This window comes from Vombatus ursinus, unplaced genomic scaffold (assembly GCF_900497805.2).
Source record: "Vombatus ursinus unplaced genomic scaffold, bare-nosed wombat genome assembly UNPS02008961.1, whole genome shotgun sequence".
NCBI lineage: Eukaryota > Metazoa > Chordata > Mammalia > Diprotodontia > Vombatidae > Vombatus > Vombatus ursinus.
The window spans coordinates 6,532,599-6,555,155 of NW_020948739.1; the positions used below are offsets into that span (position 1 = coordinate 6,532,599).

General features: G+C 36.2%; 1 protein-coding gene across 3 annotated transcripts in view; it reads right to left on the reverse strand.

Moving 5' to 3' along the window:
* The window catches only part of ANKRD46 (ankyrin repeat domain 46), a 37,856-nt gene that overhangs the window by 12,796 nt on the left and 2,503 nt on the right, over nucleotides 1-22,557 (reverse strand). For 2 of the 3 annotated variants that reach the window (XM_027850022.1, XM_027850023.1), the window contains exon 2: nucleotides 1,411-1,511. The exons of the other annotated variant lie outside the window; for it this stretch is intronic. The gene's annotated coding sequence lies outside the window, so the exon portion shown is untranslated. The remainder of the gene's footprint in view (nucleotides 1-1,410; nucleotides 1,512-22,557) is intronic. 3 annotated transcript variants of the gene reach the window in all.

A 22,557-nucleotide genomic window follows, 5' to 3' on the forward strand; every position in this document is an offset into this window, starting at 1 on the left:
AACCTTTCGCACAAGCAATACCTAAAGCCATTTACTTAAAGTGTGAAATAAATGCAAAGCATACTGATTTGTTTATAAGGTAGTGATCTGAATGGTATCTTTTATACCTTACCAGGTTTATTTAAAATACCAGAGCTACAACCAAAAGGAACAGGTTGCTCCTAAGAATTAGAATAAAGAAGCATTGGAAGGAACTATGGTCATCAACTGGGTCCATTTTCTTCATTTGTATTGGTGAGGAAACCGAGGCCCAAGGTACAGTGGCACTGCTGGCAGCAGAACCTAATAGCCTTCTTAATGCCTAGTTTAGTGTTCTTTCCACTATACCATGTTTAAAACCAAAGGGGTAAAATGAACCTCAAGTATTAGGGATTTAATTTGATATGCTGTTGTTATTTTAAAACAATACCCTACCTACTGAAAGTAAAATACTTAAGACTTTACTGTTGTGTATTCTTTTTTGTGAGCTGATATGAGGACAACCCCTCCACTCCTCATCCTAATCTACTATTTACTGTGTACCTATGTGCAATGTACTACAGACAAAACAACCAAAAAGCTGCCCCTGCCCTGAAGAGTTTACCTTCTACAGCAGGGTTACCACATGTAAACAGATAACAGATAAGTGTATACATGATGATATGAGGAGCAAGAGAGAACTGACATCTAGGGTGATCAGGAAAGGCTCACCATAGGAGGTGGTTCCTGAATTAAGACTTGAAGGAGACTAGAAATTCTGAGAGGGAAGGCATTCTGAGCATAGGGGAGAGTCCAGACTTTACAGGCATTGTGGCTGGAGGTGGAATGCAAAGTTTGGGGAACAGCAAGTAGAATAATGTAGATAGAACGTAGTATGTGTGAAGGGGAATAATGTGAAGTAAGCCAAAGGTGGGTTGGTGTCAGACTGTAAAGGGCTTTAAATGCTAAGCTGTCCTTATTTTCTCAGCTTCCTTCCCTACTCCAACATAAACTAAACTGGAGCATAAGATAGACCTAAAACTGTTCTTTAAAAAAAATAACAAAATAAAATAGAGAGTATTGTCAGGTGTGTCTTAGTGAGGCAATACGTACTTGGGTAAAAGCATACCAAGAGTAGAGAAGGAAAAACAATTGGCATTTCTATTTGAAATGCAGCAAGAATTCTTGTGGTTTACAGACTGGGAGCCTGCTGGCTGCTGGCTCACTTGAAAGAAAAAGCCTTTTTTGGTCTGTTTTGCATCCAGAATAAGTGTATTTAAAACATATCTCATGTGTTTCTTTTTGCACTTAAGATACTTCTAATTTTACTCCCAAGTCTAATAGACCCAAAGATAGGTAACATCTTTCATCTCGACTATAGAACTGAATAATTCCTGAAGTCCCAATTTATTTGAAGTTATTAAAAGGAAGTCAACAATATAAAATACTCACTTGTACTTAAGAAAATTAGGTCTTTCAGTGGTCACTCTGTAGCCTGTCTGAATTGTTAAAACTGTTACTAACAAAACGTCCCGTAGTGTGCCAGTCCAGATCTACAATAAACAGACAACTTATTTAGAAGAAAGGTGTGGCCTGAAAATGAATATGATATTCTATTAAGTCCAGGCGATTTGGTGAGAGCTATAGGAGTTTTCCAGAAAAGTCTGTGAGTGAAATAAGATATAAAGTTAGTACATAGGTAACTGACATGCAGGAAAAGTACTGAAAAAGGGGACAGGAATTGGAAAGAGGGTTCAATAAACATTATGTTATGCACAAATGGAAAAATGTTGACTAAAAGATGAACCAAAAATTCGGGCCATTAGGAAAGTACAAGCAGTCCCCAATGTACATGTTCCAAAAGATCATCTGTTAAATCAGTTGTTTGGATCTCCAAATGCATTTTCCCATAGAAACAATGTCATAAATGATGGTTAAGTTCCCAGATTGTCCCACAAAAGCCTAATTAACCCATAATACAACCAAAAATACTTGTGATACTAATAATTAAATGCCAGAAAATAAGAAAATTGATTTAAATAATTTTTTAAAATCTAGTCAAATGCTTCAAATCTAGCTAGTGTTGAGAACACAAGAAAACCAAGGCTCACTTTTCACCATCTAACACCAGATCTGTGTTTGCTTGTTTCTCCAACCAAAATTAACTCTTGCTTGGAACCTCTACTTCAAACCACTCTGTAACCCTATTTGTTTGAACTTAGGCTTGGACTGTTGCACTACAGTGGTCACTCCCATGATTGTCTGGGGAAAACCGTGGAAGGGGAGGTATCTCAGTTAACTTAAGCTTTTTTTTCTCTGGGAGTCAGGAGGGTGGAGAAGGGTAGATTAGGATAGTAGAGGACTGAATTGAACATAGCAACATCAGAAATTAGGGGGACAAAATAGTTAGCCTAGAGTATAGGTTTCTGGCTAGACTTAGTTGTTCTGGTGGAGGTGAAGGTGGTGGCAAATTTAGTGCTGGCTGGAAGAAGGGAATGTTAAGGGAAGGAGGTCATCCACAAAGTAAGAAAGAAAGGAAGAGAAAGACAATGTCCCAGATGCCTGAATACTGATGGGCAAGATGGCTGCTTTGACAATATCTGTGAAGGGAAACAACTGTGGAGCCTTGGTTACAAATTAACCCTTGACATATAACCCTTGATAACCCTTGATATCTATATTCTACAAGACCTCTTACTATATTGCCTTCAAATTATGTAGTGAATGAATTAATGTTATTTTATGAAGTTTTATCTGCATGTATAGGTTGTGCTAGGTGATAGGGAGACAGATAAAATGAAACAGTAGCTAGCCTCAAGAACTTACATTCTATAGGGAGAGACAACACATACATATTTAGGTACATACAAAATATATGCAAAATAAAATAAAAGATAATTGGGAGAAACACTGTAGCGGGGAGCTTGTGCTGAGTTTGGAAAGAAACTGGGGACTCTCAGAGGCAGAGATGAGGAGGGAATACATTCTATATATATGGAATGGGTGCTTCCCCAAAGCCCCGATTACCTTTTATTTATTTTGCATATATTTTGTATATATCTATATATGTACATGTTACCTCTACCTATAGAATGTAAACTCTTTGAGGCTTGAGTGGAAAAGAGAATCAATCAGGGAGAAGTAAAAGAACTAACTATAATGAGGGTATAACTGAGATTGGATTGTATAAATGTGTAGTGGATTCAGTCAGCAGTCTTAATGACTCTCTAGCTCTATTTAGCAGCAAGTAGATGCAATGAAGGTAGATGATGGGAGTAATCCAGGATTGGGGTTTGGCAAAGCATGAAGGGTGAGAGGATAAGGCGGCAAGGGATTTGAGAGTAGAGGATTGTGTGATATTTCACTGGTAAACCATGAGGTGAAGCCTGAGAAAGGAAGAAAATGAAGCCAGAGAAGAAGTGACGGCCTGGTAGAATACTAAAGAATAAAGGAATTGGAGGGTATAGTGAGGACAAAGAATAGGTTTAGGAAGAGTGAGGCATAGGAAGAGATAGAAAGAGGTTAAGGTCTGATAAAGAAATTTCAGAATTCTTGATCACAGAATAGTGATGCTTATGGGTGACAGTGAGATCAAAGATGTGACTATCCCTGTTTGTGGCTGTGAACGAGAAGTTAGGAAGACTGAGGCCCCCCAGAGGAATTGTACTATTAACTACCATGTGAAAGAAAGCAACATCATTAAGAAATATAAATGAAAATCAAAACAACCCTGAAGCTTCACCTCACACCCAGCAAATTGGTAATAGTGACAAAAGATAGGAATAGTCAATGTTGGAAAGGTTGTGTAAAGACAGGCACAATAATGTATTCTCAGTAAAGCTATGAATTGCTCCAACGGTTCTGGAAAGTAATTTGTAATTACACAAATTAAGTGACTAAAGTATTTATGCACTTTCACAGCTAGGTCACTGATAGAAAGAAATGCTATATTCAACAAATATTTATAACAGTACCGGAAGCAAGGAAGATTTAGGAATGGCTAAAAAAATTGTGATATATAAATATAATAAAAGAATGTAAGACATGATGAAACTGATGAATTCAAGAGAAGCTTGGGGAACCTTATATGAATTGATGCAAAGTAAAGTCAGGGAAACAATATATATGACTACAACAATGTAAATGGAAAGAACTACCACAAAATAACTGTAACTGAATAATTCAAAATTATAAAGCACAAACTTGCCCTCAGATATGAGATATAAGAAGATATCACCGTCCATCCTTTGTAGATGGCAGGATCCATGGGTGTGAAACATCACATATAGCATCTGATTTTTTCAATGAATTGATTGTTTGCCAAATTTTTGTTCTTTTACCCCCTAATTCTTTGTTATAAAGAATAGGGTTTCTGGGAGGGATAAAGAGGGATATAAGGGGAAATGCAGGCAATGCCAAAACAAAAGATACCAAGAAAATTTATTTTAAAAAAATGATCAACTGGGGGATGAAATGTTTGAGGGAATATCAACATATGTATTGAGGTCTCTCAGCGTAATAGCAGGGGCTGAGGCAGATAGAAAGGCCCTGGGTTTTATATTGAACATCTAGAGACAAAAGGGATGATTACCAGAGGGTTGGTAGATAACTGTCACCTGCATCGTTGCTTTCATGAGACTGCCTATATACAGTAGTACTGAATTGGATAGCTCTACTCTGCATGCATTTATTAGTACAAACTGATGAACTAATATTTGACTCACCCCCTTAATAGACCAATTATGAGTGAAAACTAGCTTTAAAAATCAATATAAAATGTTCGTCATGACAATGTCTTTTGACAGCAGACACTAACAGTATGCAAGCAACTTCTCTCCTCTACAACTGCATCCCAGCAGTCTACAACAATGCTGCAATGTTTTAGATAGATTTTTAAGCCTTTAAAGTATCTGATTTGATTGTTCTGTGATAATCTTTTCTAAATAATAACAGCTAGCATTTATATAGTGCTTTAAGGTTTACAGAGCACTTTACAAATATTATCTTATTTTATCCTCACAACACCCTGGGAGGTAGGTGCTTTTATTATCTCTATTTTACAGATGAGGAAATTAAGGCTGAGGGTGGTTAAGTGATTTGCCTAGGGCCACACAGCTAGTAGGTTTCCAAGGCTAGATATGAACTAATGTCTTTTGGACTGCCCGTTTAGCTGGCTCAATTCACCATAAAAAAAGCTACCTGAATTAACTAGATTTTTTTCTTGCACTTTCTCCCCCCACTACCCTAGTCACTAGAGTTGGATGTCCATTATTGTGGGTTTGGTTCCAAAGACGTAAGATAAAATATTTCCCAGAGTATTTGAAATATATATATTTTTTTATTTCTAATTGGTTTGCTACAGCCTTATAACCTGAGTATGGAAAAGACTGACAACCTTACAGGTCGGTAAATTTTTTCTGCAAACCAATAAATTTTGTACCTATTTTCAACATTGCTGTATCAATCACTCAATCAGTGGCTGCATACTCATCAACATGATATGCTGGAAAGAGTCTAGATTTGAAATCAGGAGACAAACTTCTGTCTAAATCCCATATGTGATGCTTACCAGCTATGGCACCCTGAGAAAGTCACTTTAAGTTTCAGTTTCTTTATATATAAAATGAGGATTTAAGATTAGTGGAAAGAATACTGGATCAACACCCGGAGGTTTTGGGTTCAAATGCTTCTTAGTATTAAGTCACTTTGATGACTTACACAAGTTACAGCCTCCTGGCACCAGTTTCATAAAAGGAGGGGGCTAGACTAGATGGCTTATAAAGATCCTCTCCATTCCTAAATCTATCATTCTATTATCCTATAAAACTTATAGACATAAGTACAGATGGCATGGAATATAGGGTTGAACATGTAATGGCCCCAGCAATTGCCCTGAAACTTTTCTTTAATTATGTTCAGTTACATGATCTCAGTTTGCTCTTTGGTCTTGTGTCCTTTTCTCACACAGGGAGAATTAAGGATGTGCAGCTACATGACCTCCTGGATAGATTAACACAGATGCCTTTCACTAATCAACGTTTAAATAAAGCAACTTCCTTCCCCTAAGTGGTTTATTTAACTACAGTCTCATTTTCGGACATGCTGAGATAGAACTAATTTCTATAACCAGAGATTCCTACAGGACATTGAAAATATGTGACTGAAGTTGAATTCATTCACATGTATGTGGTTCTTATCATCACTAAAGCAGGTCAAGAAGTTATTAGGTACTCTCCCTTTGACAGAGAGAACTCTAGAAGAAGTCTGGATAATCGAAGTCCTTCACCACAACTATATCCTGCCTCTATGCCAAACTCCTCATTTCCTTCTTCTGTCTGGATAGTCTCCACGCAAGGGTGGGGTACCTGCAGCCTTAAGGCCAAATGTGACCCTCGAGGTCCTCAAGTGTAGCCCTTTGACTGAATCTAAACCTCACAGAACAAAATCACTTCCATTTATCATTTGATCTTCATTCAGATACTCTTCGTCATGCATCACCACTGGTTACTGTGTTTTGTCATAAGATTATACCTTCTTAACGTACAATGACATCACATGCACATATACACACATACACACACATACACACACCTTTTATTTATCCTGTTTTTTTGTCTGAATAACAAAGCAAGACTTTTGATGAAGTAATTCATACTACTATGATGAAGATGAAGAGGTATGAACTAGACAAATAAAATTAGATTGATTTATAACTGTCTAGTTGGTCAAACTCTAAAAGTAGTTGTTAATGGCTCAATTTCAATGTGGCAGGAGCAGGTACCTCATAGATCTGCGTCTGGCCCGAGGTTGTCATTTTTGCCAATGACCTAGATGAAGATTGAAGACATGCTCATCAAATTTATTAGATAATATATATTAGATAAGTCAGGATTAAAAAACATCTCTACCTGCTAGGGTACAGGGCTAAATCTAATAAATGTGAAATTCAATAGGGATAAAAGTAAAGTCTAATCTTGAGTAAATAACAATTAATCTCACAAGACAGGAGAGACAAGGTTAGATAGCAGGCATTCTGAAAAAAAAAAAGATATGGGGCTATTGGTGGGTTGCAAGCCCAATATGATGTGGCAGCCAAAAAAGTTAATGAGATCTTAGGCTGTATCGAGACATACAGCTTCTAGAAATGGGGATATGTTATCATGTGACTCTGTCCTTGTCAACTCCATCTGGCATACTGTGCTCTACGTACCAGTTGAAGAAAAACATTGATAAACAAAAAAATATTCCAGGACAGGGAAAAGCCTTGAGTCTATATCACAAGAAAATCAGCTAAAAGAAACGGGTTTAGTTAGTCTGGAGAAGAAGAGATTTGGGGAAGGAGAAAGGGAGTTATAATTATCTTCAAGGTCTGTCATGTGGAAGAGGTGCTCTGTTTGACTCCAAAGGGCAGAACCAGGAGCAATGAGTGGGAGTTGCAAAGAGGCAAATTTAGAGTTGATGTCAAGAAAAATTTCCTAACAACTCAAGCTATCCAAAAATTGAATGGGTTACCTCTAGGTGATGGATACTCCCTCTGTGGAGGTCTTTAAGCAAAGGCTGGATGATCTATTGTTTGGTATATTACAGGAGGGATTTTTTTTTTTTATATGGGCTGGGCTAAATGACTGCTGAGGTCCCTTCTAATTCTTAAATTTTGTGATATTATAATTAGTTACTATCATCATCAAACAATGGGTCTAAAATTTGCAAAGCATTTTACATACATTATTTCTTACATTTTCACTAACAAGAATCTTATGAGGGAGATGCTATTATTACCGATGTTAGGAAACTAAAGCTTAAAGCGATTAAATGCCATACCCAAGATCACATAACTAGTGTCAGAAGTGGCTTCTGAACCCAGGTTCTCCTGACTCCAAGTCTATGATCATACTACTCTATCACAGAGCCCTGATAGTAGATGAGTTCACTGAGTATGTGAGTACATAGGGGGAAAAGAGAGAGAAGAGTAAAATCTTAAGAAATGCCCACAGTTAGAAAACAGACACATTGATGCCCTGTTGGTAGAGCTGTGAATTGGTATAGCCATTCTGGAAAGAAATTTATAATTATATTGAATAAGTTAGTAAACTGCATAGCATTTGACTCCTAATACTACTATTACTAGGCCTATATCCCAAGGAGATCAAAGAAAAAGGACCCATACCTAAAAAATATTTATAACAACTCTTTTTGTGGAGGCAAAGAACTGGAAACAAAGGGAATCCCTCTCAATGACTGAACATTATGGTAAATGAATGTAATAGAATACTACTCTGCTATGAGAAATGAAAAAATAGATATCTACTGTACCACTTAACTGCTGTAAGAAATAAAGAGACTTGGTTTCAGAGAAACCTGGGATGATCTGTATGGACTGATGCAGAGTCAGAATCAGGAGAACAATTAACCCTATAATAGCAACATCATAAAAACAAATAATCTTGAAAGATTTAAGAACTCTAATTCCAGAGGACCAATGATGAAGAATGCTACCTACCTCCTGACTGAAAAGTAACAGAATAATACATAGAATGAGACACATTTTTTGATATAGCCATATGGGGATTTTTTTTTTTCTTGACTATTCTTATTTGTTGTAAGATTTTTGTTTTTCTTCCCCCTGCCCCCAGGGAGAAAGTAAAAATGAATGCTTGACAATTTAAAAAAATTGATTTTAAAAAAGAAAAAAAAATCCCCACAGTCAGAAATAACAGAACCATATATTTAGAACTAGAAAGGATGTTACAGAACATTTAGCCCAATCCCTTCATTTCGTAGATGAGGAAACTGAGACCCAGAAGGGTAAAATTACTTCCCTCAGGTCCCATAAGTAATTTGCAGCAGACTGTGCTTTGAAGCCAGGTCTTCTAACTCTAAAGCTAGTGCTTTCTTTCCCTGTACCTCATCGTTTCTCTTAAAAAAGAGGACGAGTCTCTGGTATTTTTGGGTTGTCTCCCTTCACATACAAACCAGGTCCAATCTGGCTTAGTTTCCAAGAACAGATATGACGGGAAATGTTCAGGAGAGTATAGCCATAAATAATAAGGGGGAGGGAAAGAACTTTGAGGAGAGTAGAAAAAAGACTAAGAGACTGAGAAGTCAGTGGAAAGGAAGTGGAGAATAGAATCAGGTCACAAAACAAAAGAATGAGCTCTAAGAAACAAAGATTGATGAAGCAGGTAAGTGGCGAAGTGGATAGAGCTCCAGCCTTGGAGTCAGGGGGACCCGAGTTCAAATTCAACCTCAAACACTTGACACTTACTGGGGCAAGTCATTTAACCCAGACTGCCTCACTAAAAAGCAAAAAAAAAAAAAAAAAAAAGAAACAGAGATGGGTACACAAGGGAGGCTTAAGTACACATGACAGAAAGTAGCCATCTTACTTTTAGCACAAGAAAACCAGGGCTTTTGGCTCATTACACAGCATACACTCATGAACAAAGAATTATACAGTATAATGAGATAAATGATATGTTACAGGACTGTCAAAAGAATATAATATATTCTTATAGCTAATATTCATACTTATGGTCATTATGCCTTTAGGGTTCTTGTTAAACCTACTAGGATTCTGCATGTACAGAATATGAAATACATATTTATATTTTCATATGATTTTAATTGATGAAATAACAATACTATCAGCAAAATATCATTAGATACCATGTATAATTAAGTTAACATATTCCCAAAGGTAGCCCATAACAACGGTGCTTTTATTTAATTTGACCATTCTCAATGAATTTCCAAGAAGGAATAATTAGATACAATAAGAACTCATTTTGTTTTGCCATCAGGCATCAATAACCATTAAACTCTATACATCTCTTCAACACAAACATCCCAACCAATATTATCAGAAAAATTCACTTACATGGTTAAACTATCTGCAAAAACAAATACTTCACATTTACATTGCATTTTAAAGTTTACAAAGCAATTTCCTCATAATCTTAAAGTTGGATAATGTAAGTATCTCTATTAATTTACAGATGAAGAAATTGAAGCATGAAGCATTTAAGTCAGAGGCGTCAAACACAGCAATACTCTGGACTAAACCATATTAAAATATAATTGGGAAATAGTCAACAAAAGAAAAATACAATAGGATATAGATAATGTTAATATGTGGGTTTCAAAGTCAATATCTGTACACATGTATACACATGTTTATATGAATACATACATATACATGTATGTATAAGTATGTATGTATATTCACATACATAATACATATACACTTCCTTTATCTCCACTACACTTTCCAGCTCTCTTTTAAGTAGTCTTCCACTCATTGGAATGTAAGCTCCTTGAACACAGGGACTGTTTTATTTTTTGCTTTTATTTGTAGACTATTGATTTCCTTGGATTCCTTTAAGTTCCATCTAAAATACCCTCTTTTACTGGAAGTCTTTCTCAATCCCTCTTAATTCTAGTGTCTTTCTTCTTTTAAATATTGTGTTATTTATCCTGTATATACCTTGCTTTGTTGCACTTAGATTGTAAGTTTCTTGAGGGCAGGAACTGTCTGTTATCTCTTTGTATTCTCAGTGCTTAGCACATTTGACTGGCACATAGTAAACCTTTAATAAATGCTTATTTTATTGTCTTGTTTTGTCTATGGTTAAAAAGACCTGGGAAATAAAACTCTAAACCAGATGTTCTTAACCTGGGGTCTGTGTATTTTTTTATAAAGCTGATAACTATATTTCAATATAATTCATTTTACTTGTAATCTTACATATTTTATTTTATGTATTTAAAAGCACTGTTCTGAGGAGAGAATAGGCTTCACTAGACTGCCAAAGGGGTTCATGACACAAAAAAGAACTCCTGCTCTTTGCTATCTTGTGTCAGGGTTTCAGATTTTTACCTTATAGAATAATCTGCCCAGGTTGAAAGCAAACATTCTGTAACAATTATTTTCTGAGGATACTTGGGTATTGTTAAGCACATCTGGAAAAAACAGTTTACTAAGTGGATTCTTCTGAATTTGACCCCTTACAACCAAAAAAGGGTAATATACATTTCACAAAGTGAATATGATAGGAGCAAACCAACTTTGTACACTTATATTTTTATTTTTCCTTTCTATGAAAATTTTACATTTGAGAGCATTTCCAACATTTTAATCTTACTGTTTAATATTTTTGACTTAGCAAATGTTTGTCTCCGGTACAGTTTTCAGTTTTGAGCAAATCAACACTTCAACACCCAAACCTCACCAGTTCAGCAAGGAATCCAATTTGAATGAGTCAAGTCTGAATCACAAAATTCTTTGGAAGAAACTTTTAAAGTATACATTGTTAACTATGAGCTATACTAACAAAGTATTGCTCACTAGAGATCATTAGGGAAAAGAGACAAATAAGAATGATTTGTAATGACTACCACACACAGCTTGGACACTAGCTGTATGAACATGAGCAAATTAACTCCTGAGTTTGCTTCCTCGTTTGTAAAATGAGGCATATATTTGTACTACCTACAGGGTAACAGTTCACACATATAGAGAGCACAGTAAAATTTATAAAGCACTTTCTTCACAATAACCCTATGAGGTAAGTAGTACAAGCATTATTATCTCTCTTGTACAGATGAGGAAACTGAGGGTCTTAAAGTTTACATAACTTGTCCAGGGTCACAAACTAACAGGTATCAGAAATGTAATTTGAACTCAGGTGTCCTGAGTCCATGTCTAACACACTTTCTACCCTACTGTGTTGCTTCTGTTGCTGTAAGGCTTTCATGAGATAATACATGCAATGTTTTATAATCTAAAATATCCTATTATTAAGGTAAGATGCTATTACATAAATGTTTTTAAAGCATCTAGAAATACTTTTAAAAGTTCAATCCCATAATTATTTTAAATATTTCTTCAGCAATTTCATTGACATAATTAGTTTCTTACTAAACCCTGTATTATAGAAAGCAGAAGGCCCAGGTCAGTATAGGTCTTAAGTATTGAGATTTTATGATATTGAGAAAAATCCCTTCAATATTTTTCAGATTTTACTTACTATAATTGATTTATACAATGTGGACATTTAAAAACAAAACACAAACATTTGTGGGTTTTTCTTTTTTATTTTACAAGAAGTGACTAAATTCCTGGGATATTTTGGATTTTTTTTGTTTTTTGGGGGGGTTGTTTTTTTGTTTTTCTTTTACTATTTCCAAGTACATCTATCTTACACTGGCATTTACCCTCTTTTACCAGGAAATCCAGAAATACTAAACAAAGATTTTTAGCAATATTTACAACTTAAGGAATCATAAAGGTCACTAAATTTGTTTAAATAATGGGATAAACCAATTACAGATTGAATTTAACTCTTCTTTTTCCTGCTTGGGAAACTTTTTTTTTCTAAAACCAGAATAACTGCTTCTAAGCTACTGACTTGTCTTAGACCTATAATAAACTAAATATTTTCCAGTCACAGTGGATTTGTAGTGGTTTAATGATGCCACCCTGTGGCCTTCCAGTCTTCAAGCTCAACTGCAGCAAACGGTACTTTGTCAAAATTGCAGATCTGAGATCTTAACAGCAGTGGGTACTTACTCCATCCAAAACAGATCACAACCCATTCTCTCTGTTCATTCAGACTTAATTCCATAAATTCTCTGTAAAGGATCCACCCAAAGTGCTAAAGGCCTTTCTCTAGGTCTTTTAAAAAATAGGAAATTGTATAAAACCATAGGAATGTACTTCTTATATCCTGCTTGTTTCACTTCACAAATAATCTGCTAGTTTAAAACGGCTGACAAAGGTAAAACTTTTTTCCATAATCTTCTCTAATATTAAAGTTAACTTCTGCAGGAAACTTGCAAAAAGACATTTCTCTTCATTTAGCATTCACTTTTCACAAAACCTCTTTCTTTATACTTATATATCATGAAACATTTTTAAGGATTCTAGTCCTGGATCATCTAAATAATTAAAAATTTGTTGATTTTTTTTTACAAGATCTATAGTAGATTCTATAGTACAAAATCTGAATGCAAAAGTGGATTTGAAAAAATGACACAGCCCACCTACATTTTCATTTGAATAATCTCAACTTAGTCTGTTTTAGTAACAATGATTCATAAATTCCTAATTTTATTACTTGCTGTCCTTCTATTCTTGACTGATCAGGCAAAATGTTAACTTTTACCTTAACTTGAGTTGTATAATTATGTTTTATCTTACTGTGGAATTTTACTTGTTGAAGATTCCTATAAATGTTACTTCAAAAATGTCTTGTAGACCAGGTAGAATAGTATACTCCCTGATACCAAGGAGGCTGGAGCTTGTGGAGAGCTTGAGCTCAGGAGTACTGAGTAGTAGTGAGACAAGCTAATCATGCAGCAGCACTAAGTTCAGCACCAATATGGTGAGACTGGGGGACTGCCCAAGGAGGAATGAACTGGTCAGGTCAGAAATGAAGCAAGTTAAAGCTCCTGTTCCAATCAGTGGTGGGAACTGGCCTTGAGTGGCTATTGCCCTTCCATCCCAACTGAGATAAGGATGTTTTAATCTAAAGAAAAAGAGAAGAAGAAGAAAAAAAAAAAAAGCTTTGCATTAGAAAGATGCCCAAAGGCATGAGGGGACTCTGCTAGGCTGGACATTTTTTTTTCTCAAGCATAAGAACACTTTGATTTAGAATAATGATAAATTAATAAAAATAGTTTCTGTCAGGCTTGTGTCTACAATATAGAGTGCAGTATTAATATTTTTCTTCAATAAATATAAAAATGAATACAAAATAAATACAGGATAATTGAGGAGGAAGGGCATTTGAAACGGGGATCAAGAAAGGCTTCGTGTAAAAGCTAATGTTTAGCTGTATCTTGAAGGAAGTGAGAGATTGTGTAAAAAGGGAGCGCATTCCACCTCTGTTTTGTAGATCTCTGCACTATATGTGTTTCCCAGTAGGACGTGTGCTCCTTAAGAACATGGGCTGTTTTTCTTTGGAGGCCCAGAGAGCCCAAGGGACTTGTTTTATGACAGAGGTCATTAGTAGCAGAGAAAAAATTTGAACCCAAATCCATCTTACTCCAAACCCAATGTTTTTTCCATCAAATCACACTGAACTGTTCTGAGCTATGAATCAGTGAGGCCTTGTGTTATTTCTACATTGGTGCTATGTTGTAGGAGTTGACCAATGACCTTCCACTGGCGCTGGATTACCACAGGAAAAAACGGCTAGTTGGGAGTATCACGTGGAAAGGACAGGTACTCAAGTTTTAATAGCTCTGTGTCTGTTTAACCCTCATTTATTCCACAAAATTTTTCCAATGAGTAGGTGCAGCTTTGCATTGTCATCTATAATTATTTAGAAGTATTTGCAGAAATAAAATTTCATTTACCATTTATTTCTAAAAATCTCAAAAAGCCCTACTGGCTTTCAGTGGCTGCTATATTTAATTTGTGATAGTAGTAGTTGAACAAAACTGAGTTCATTTCAGACTAGAATTAGAAAAGTGGCCTATGGTTCAGATAATTTTACAATACTACTGAAATATGTATGGCATCACAAAAAAACCCATAGAACTAAATATTAATAAATTACTAGAGTAGTATATTAAGCCTATTTTAATCAAATATAATTCTAACAATGAAATTATTTTTAGCTATTATCACAAGATAATAATTGCTTGATAGTCTTCAAACAATAGCAAAAATATCTTATAACTAAATAAATGAAAGATGGATTATGTTCTCAGAACAATTTCTTATATTTTATATAGTGCTTTAAGATTTACAAAGTACTTTCCTCACAATACTGTGAGGAATAAGTAATACAAATATTATAATTATTATTCTTATTTTACAACTGCAGAAACTGCGGTTCAGTGAACTACTGTCAAGAAAACTATCCAGGGGCAGCTAGGTGGCACAGTGGACAGAGCACCATCCCTGAAGTCAGGAGGACCTGAATTTAAACCCAGCCTTAGACCAAACACTTGACCCTTACTAGCTGTGTGACCCTAGGCAAATCACTTAACTCCAATTGGCTAGAAAGAAAAAAAAGAAAAGAAAACTATCCAGTGATTTATGATGTTTGGTCCTCTCAAACTGCAGAAATGCATCATAAGAAATAAGAAGATGGATTAATTTGGAAATATGTTTAATATGATGGTACATGTGTAGTCTATATCAGATCTGTCTTGCGGAGGGGAGAGGGAAGGAAGGGGGAAAAATTTCAACTCAATATCTTATCAAAGTGAAAGTAAAAAAACTAAAAATAAATTAATTTTAAAAAAAGAAATGAGAAGATGTAAGTACATTAAATGCAATTTAATTGTGGTTCTCAAGATACCTGTTAATTTACCACAGAAATGGACAGCATTTCTTTCCCTGTGAAAATCATAATGATCTGGAATTTTTTTGGCCCTTCAACCCACTTCATTGCTATTCAATTCAACAAAAATGCATTAAGTATATTGCATGTGAAAGGTACTCCCTCGGCTCACCTTCACGCCTGGCTACCCCCAGGGGTGGGAAACCTGTAGCCTTGAGACCACGTGTCGCCTACTAGGTCCTTGGGTGCAGTCTTTTGACTAAGTCCAAGTTTTACAGGACAAATCCTTTTATTAAAGGGATTTGTTCTGTGAAGTTTGGATTCAGTCAAAGGGCTTCACTTGAGGACCGAGAGGGACACATGTGGCCTTGAGGATGCAGGTTCCCCACCCCTGATCCCAGACCATCTGAATTCCTCTTCCTTGAAATTTGTCATTCCTGGGTCCTGTAGCCCCTTCAAGTTTTTGAAATTGGAACTCTCCCTCTAATTACCCCAATTATTTTTTCTTTCACCTCTCCTACTCTCTTATATAGCAGAATCACAAAATCTCACAAATGCTAAGTCCAACTTGGAACTAAACAAAAATTCTGATTACAATAAATCATCCAGCTCCTTCTCCAAACTTCCCAAGCTGGAAATGGCGCCTTCATTTTCCTGATTACCCAAAACCCAAATTTTTGGGTCATCATTTGACTACACCCTCTCCCCAACACCGTTTCAGTGACTGAGTTTTATCCATTCATCCTCAAGACAGACATTGTTTTTCATTTGCTTTGGTACCACTTTTAACTTTGGCTCTTGATATCTCATGCTGGGACTTTTAACTGGTCTCTGTGCCTCTACTATCCACCTCTTTCAATTCATATTTTAAAGATCTTGGATGAACTTTTGCCAAATAGTTTAATTTCAACAGTACAGCACTCTGCTTATAAAAGGCACTCAAATATCCTTCTGTTTAAGGAGTTAGAAGACTTGGGTTCTACATCCCAGCCTGTCACTAACCTGCTGAATGATTTAGCACATAACCTTTCTGGGCTCTCTCATCTATAAAATGCAACTAATACTTCTCCTACCTACCTCAAAGGGAATCTGTAAAAGCAAAATAAAATAAATGATGTTGAAGTACTTAAATTTTGAAGCGCTACATGGTGGCAAATTATTATTTACTCATTTTCTCATCTGTATTATAGCAACCTCATGTTATTCCTTCTCTAGGATGATTAAGACAACTTATTTAACCAGGTTGACACTTATGATTATGAAAGACTAGCCACTGTTCACTGTAGTTACTAAGGAACTTTATTTCTCTAATAATTATCTCCTCCTTTCATACCACGATATTTTTACTATAAAACAGAGAAGGAAAGGGAAACTATTTGAGCATCTACTTGGGTCCTAGTCCCTGCCCATCCTTGGACATTTTCATAAATACCTAAGATTCTCAATCCAATTTATTACAATATTCAGTGTCAAAACTAATTAGAACCTGGAGTAAAAGGTGGTTATTACTAACTCCATTGACTACCTACGTGATAGTCCTATTATGGGAAAAGCACTGCATTTGAAATCAGAAGACTTCACTTCAAATCTCCAGCATTGCTACTTACTACTCATATGACTTTGGGGAAGTCACATAACTTCTCGATCTTAAGTTTCCTCATTGGTAAAATGAGAGGTTTGGATTTTATGACCTCTACACTCCTTTCCAGCACTACAAAGCCTCGAGTTCTCCTTTTCTGCTTAAGTTTCTGCTTCTGAGGAGCTCTAGAAACTTCACTATTCTGACTGCCCTACACCTATCAATAGCCTTCCTAAAATGTGTATCCCAGAACTGAACACAATACCATTTAAGATGTACTGTGCCGACTTCTGGGCACCATATTTTAGGATGGACATTGACACGATCAAGAAAGTCCAGGAGAAGGCAACTAGAAAGATAAAGGACTGGATGAAGGAACTGGATGTTTGACCTGGAGAAGAAAAAGCTCAAGGGGACACTTGACAACTATCTTCAAGAATTTCAAAAGCTATCATATGTTCTATTTGGCATTAAAGGGCAGAACTAGAAGTGATGGATAAAAGTTGCAAATTTAGGCTTGATGTTGGAGAAAACCTCCTATCAGAGATAATCCAAAGTGGAATGAAATGCCTTCAGAAGGCTTTAAGCAGGTAGGCAACAAGCACTTATAAAGTGCTTACTAAGAAAATTCAAACCAAAAGAAGGGCAGTCCGTGTTCTTAAGGAGCATACATTCTAATGGGAGAAGACATAAAAGGGAGATAAAAAGGGGAAGAGGGGGAGCATAGGATAGAGAGACGGTGAAGTTTGGAAATGGGGAGAGGTAAGAAAAGTGGAAAAGAATATACATTCACATAGTGTCTACTATGTGTCAGGTACTGTGCTAAGCATTTTACAATTATTATCTCATCTGAACCTCACAACCACCTTGGGAGGTGGATTCAGTTATTACCACAATTTTATAATTGAGAAAACTGAGGCAAACAGTGGTTGATGACTTGCCCAGAGGTCACACTGCTAGTAAATATCTGAGGCTGTATTTGAATTCAGGTCTTCCTAACTCCAGACCCAGTGTTCTATCCATTATTGCACCACCTAGCTGCCTACTCTGGAGTCAGAAGCAGAGCCAGGAGTGAAATGAAAGATAGCCTACCTAGGCCCCTTCCTAAAATGGAGGTCCTGGAGGAACTCGACAAGTGCAAAGGGTGGTTGGCTACTTGTCATGTATGTTTTAGTGGGGATTCTTTTTTAGGCAGGAGTTGGACTAGATTGATATTAAGGTTCCTTCTAACTCTGAAATTATGTAAACCTGCTTCCTCCTGCCCAGAACTCTTTCTGAGAAGTTTTCAAGCATGTATCTTTCCCCTACAGCTCCTACCATATTATTCTTTCTCAGGAAGACCTTTAAACCCTTTCTCAAGAGGAATAAGTAGATAAATCACATACTCAAGGCTGAAGGTATATTTACAGGTACTTCTTGCCCAGCTATTAAGAGGTCAGTGAACCTTTACTGATATATATATTGGGATAATATACAATGCTTCTCTTTTTTACATAGAGCTTAGAGTCTGTTAATTAGTAATGAAAAATATGTTGATTTCTACATCCATCAAGGCTCTCCAGAACAAAGGAAAAAAGGAGCCTACTTTTCCTCAACGACATAGGGATTGTTGTGTGTCTGACATGGGCCTACCATGAAATTGACATGGAAGTGCACAGCTGAGTAATAGGAGCTTTTGGAAACTGATCAATCACCACTGCAACAAATGATCAGACATAGCTGATGCTTCCCTCATAAATGAGGACACCCCTTACAACAGCAGTCAATAAGGGGTGGAGAGTGGGGGGTGGGGAGAGAGAATAGACAACAAAAGGAAGCTGGTTAAGTCAGGAACAGGCACTATTTTACATGATAATGCTGTCAGTGAAACTCCCAGCCTACCCCAGAGTACAGGAAGCTGAGGTCTCAAACTACCTGAATGTATTCTTTATCTGTACCACATGACTGAAATATACTCCTTTCTCCTTTCACCTCTGAGAATCCATCTCTACCTTCCAGATGCAGCTCAGGTACCACCTTTTAGACAAAGTCTTTCCTGATTACCCATTCCCCCCAAATCACTAGTGCCTTAGTATTTCCTACTTGGTATTTAACTACCCGTATTCTTTTATATTTATTCTGTATATGTGTGTATACATATATATGTTGTCTCCGCTGAAAAAAATGTAAGTTCCTTGAGAATAGGTACTGTTTTACTTTTTTTTTGTCTTTATATGCCTAATACCATGCCTAGTACAGTGCTTCTCCCAAAGTTGATTGACTGAATGAGGCTGCCATAGAGCTCATAAGAATAGAACTCAAGGCTGGCTCAGGGTCACAAAATCAGTATCAGAAGTGAGACTTGAATACAGGTTTTCCCAACCTCCTGAGATTAGAGGGAGGAAGGAAGGAAGGAATCTAGTGGAGTAAGTCCATTAGAAAATACAAGTTCCACCTCCAAAGAAAGACTAATGGAGTCTGAAGATAGACTGAAGCATACTTTTTTTAAAACTATATTTTTCTTGTTTGTTTTGGTCTGTATTCTCTTTTGTACCATGGCTAATATGAAAATGTTTTACCTGACTACACATGTATAATCTATATCAAAGTGCTTGCCTCTCAAGGAGGGGAGAGGAGAGGGAGGGAGGGAATCTGGAACTCAAAAATTATAAAAAATGAATGTTAAAATTGTTTTTATAAGAATGTTCTTTAAAAAAAAACAAATAATAAAGAAAATACAAGTTACCTGGAATGACCTAAAAAAATGATTTTTCTTTTGTAGTTGCTTTAGTTTTTAAAAAGTTGTTTAATTTATAATCCTTGACAGTGGAAAAGTAGAAATGGCAGCAGAAAACCTTACATATTCCATTCTTCCAAATGTGTTTCAACCTGTTTTTATAGACTCAAATGCTAAATTCTATCTCCATCTACTGGATTAGCAACAGGGATGATTCAGAAAAACTTAACTCATGGTTACTAAAGAATATTGAGAAGCCACTGAGTACACTGAGAAAAATGCCTAAGGGAGTGCTGTTATACTCAACTCTTCCTTAACTATGCCTTCTCTGGATTTATCAAATGGTACATATGCAAGGAGGTATCCTGTATCTGCTGAATAAATGTGTTCTCTAGGGATTTCAATGCATATTTACGCATACCTGATTCCCCTTCACAGGAAACAAAAGCAAAAATGAATATTTTTCTATGATCTCTTAGCTCAAGATATGCATCTTTAAGGGACTATTCTCTGGATCTAGGAAAAAAAATGTTTTTAAAGAATTCAAGGTCAAATAGTCTCCTTACCAGTCTTCCAATATATGTGTTTAATATTACCAAAAGTAATTGAAGACATCTGAACACACTATAAGGCACCTACAAAAATAATTTTAATACATTTCATAACAACAGTCCTGCAACTGAAAAAATAAGAGTACAACAGATCACATGGTTTCAAATATTTCTATATCCCAAAAGATTTCAAAAGCAACCAATTTTTTGGAAAGGTATAAGCCTTTAAAATATAAAAACAATAGTTATGATGCATTTCTTCATCTCATAATCAGAAGAGTATATGCCAAAGGTTGTCAGCCCCTGAAAAGCAGTACTAAATTAGCAATCTTTATATTTCTGGCACAATGGCAGGGGATGGATGGAGTAATGGTGGCGGTTATTCACTAACACTCAGTGGGAGAAAGGAGCAAAGAACATAATGATTCTTGCAAGCAGCACAGAAGAATGTGGTAGCAGAGACAGGCTCATGTAAAAACAGCCCACATACCACTGGTTGCGGGTTCTCTGAAAGATTTCAGAGAATAGAAGAGAATGGAAGGACTAGAGGAGGGCAAATTCAATTCAATAAGCATTTATTAAGTACCAACTATGTTCCAGGCACTGTGCTAGGTATTAGGGAATACAACACAACATGAAACAGTCCCTGCCCTTAAGGAGTTTACACTCACTTGTAGATAGAAAATTAAATCTAAAACATATAAGAATTAATTTCCCAGGGTCAGGCATTAACAGCGAAGAAGACCAGAACAGGTTTCCTGTAGGAGGTGGTACCTGAGCTGAGCTTTAAAAAAAGATAGTGACTCTATATAGCAGAAATAAGAAGTCAGGAAACTCATGGATGTCAAAAGTCTTTGGTTTGAGTCTCAGCTCTGACATATTAGTTGTAACATTCTGGGTCAGTTACTTAATCTCTTAAAGCCTCAGTCTCAGTCTCTTCATCTGTAAAATGGAGATTAATTCTTATACTACACACATCTTAAAGGAAAATCGTGCAAAAGTACTTCATAAACTGTAAAGCACTATTTAACATGATCTTTTATTATTAAATGAAAATATGGATCTGAATTCACAGAAATTTATTATAAAGGGATGGGTCAATTAGGCAGGTTATCTGAAGGCAAACTTTACTTCCCTTAAAAGAAGTCAAGACTAGTCTGTCACCAAAAACCAGTCAGGTAGTCAAGAAACACCTGAAGCAAGGAAGGTGAAGTCAGAAAACATATTTGTGGTATTGTTAGGCACCAAGAAATCTTAAAACCAAGGTAACATCAGTTGTTTCCTATATATATTTATATACTCTCTGCTATTTCCAAGTCATGGGTAGCCCAGGGGTTTCAGGGCAGAGAAATCTGGAGGAACCTGGCTATTGTAAGATGCATGGGGTTAGAGATAAAAGTAGATCTTGCCAAAGACATGGTATCAAAAATCTGACCATAAGATTATTTAGGATAAGTTCCAAATGTCAATAACTTGCTAGAGATATAATCAGTGTTTAATTTATTGAATAACAGAGTAATGTTTTTCTCCCTGAAAGCGTTCTCTGTAGGTTGGAGAGGAGTTGCTAACATGTTGTCCAAAATCACTTATGGGGGAAAGATCATTACGGGTTTGGGATTGAGGCTGGGATTAACTATAGTATTTAGGTGGCCAGAGCTCCTGTTAACCCAAACTTACCTTATTTAGTTATCTGTGCTCCTGAGTAGCTTGAAATGTTACATAAGTGTCATAGAATTTTAGAACTGGAAGAGACTATGAATATCATATAGACCAGCATTTCTCAAATTGAGCTCCACTTGAAATGTAGTTTTCCTCATAAAAGTTTGATGCTAGCAATATAAGCACTGAATTTAAAATACTGAATTAAGATTACATATAAAAATATCTGCTATATGAAGCAATTTCAGAACGAAAATAGGCTTCATTTTGCCTGTTTTGCTTTAAGGTTTCCCTGACTCCAACTCCTTTTATTTCAAGGTGTTCAACACTTTCACATTCAATCGTTTAACAAGCAAGTATTATATTATGCCAGGCACTGTGCTAGGTATTAGGGATACAAAGAATGAAACAATCCCTACTCTCAAGGAACCTACTTTCTCTCAAGGGAGAGAACAATTACATAAAAAACTATATACAGAATAAAATATAAGGAAAATAAATACAAGGAAATTAAACACAACATAGTTTGAGAGGGACAGCACTCGCACAGGGATCAGAAAAGGCTTCATGGAGAAAGCAGTGTTTTAGCTGAATCTTGAAAGGAAAGAGCAATCCTACAAGGTGGTGGTGAGGAAGAAATGAATACCAGGCATGAGGGACTGCCAGTGCAATGGCATGGAGAAGGGAAATGGAGTATCCTGTTTGAGAAAGAGAGAAAAGGCCAATTTGGCAGGATTGCAGAGTACATGGTCAGTGTACTCTGATGGAAGATGGTATGCAATGAAATTGAAAGGATAACTA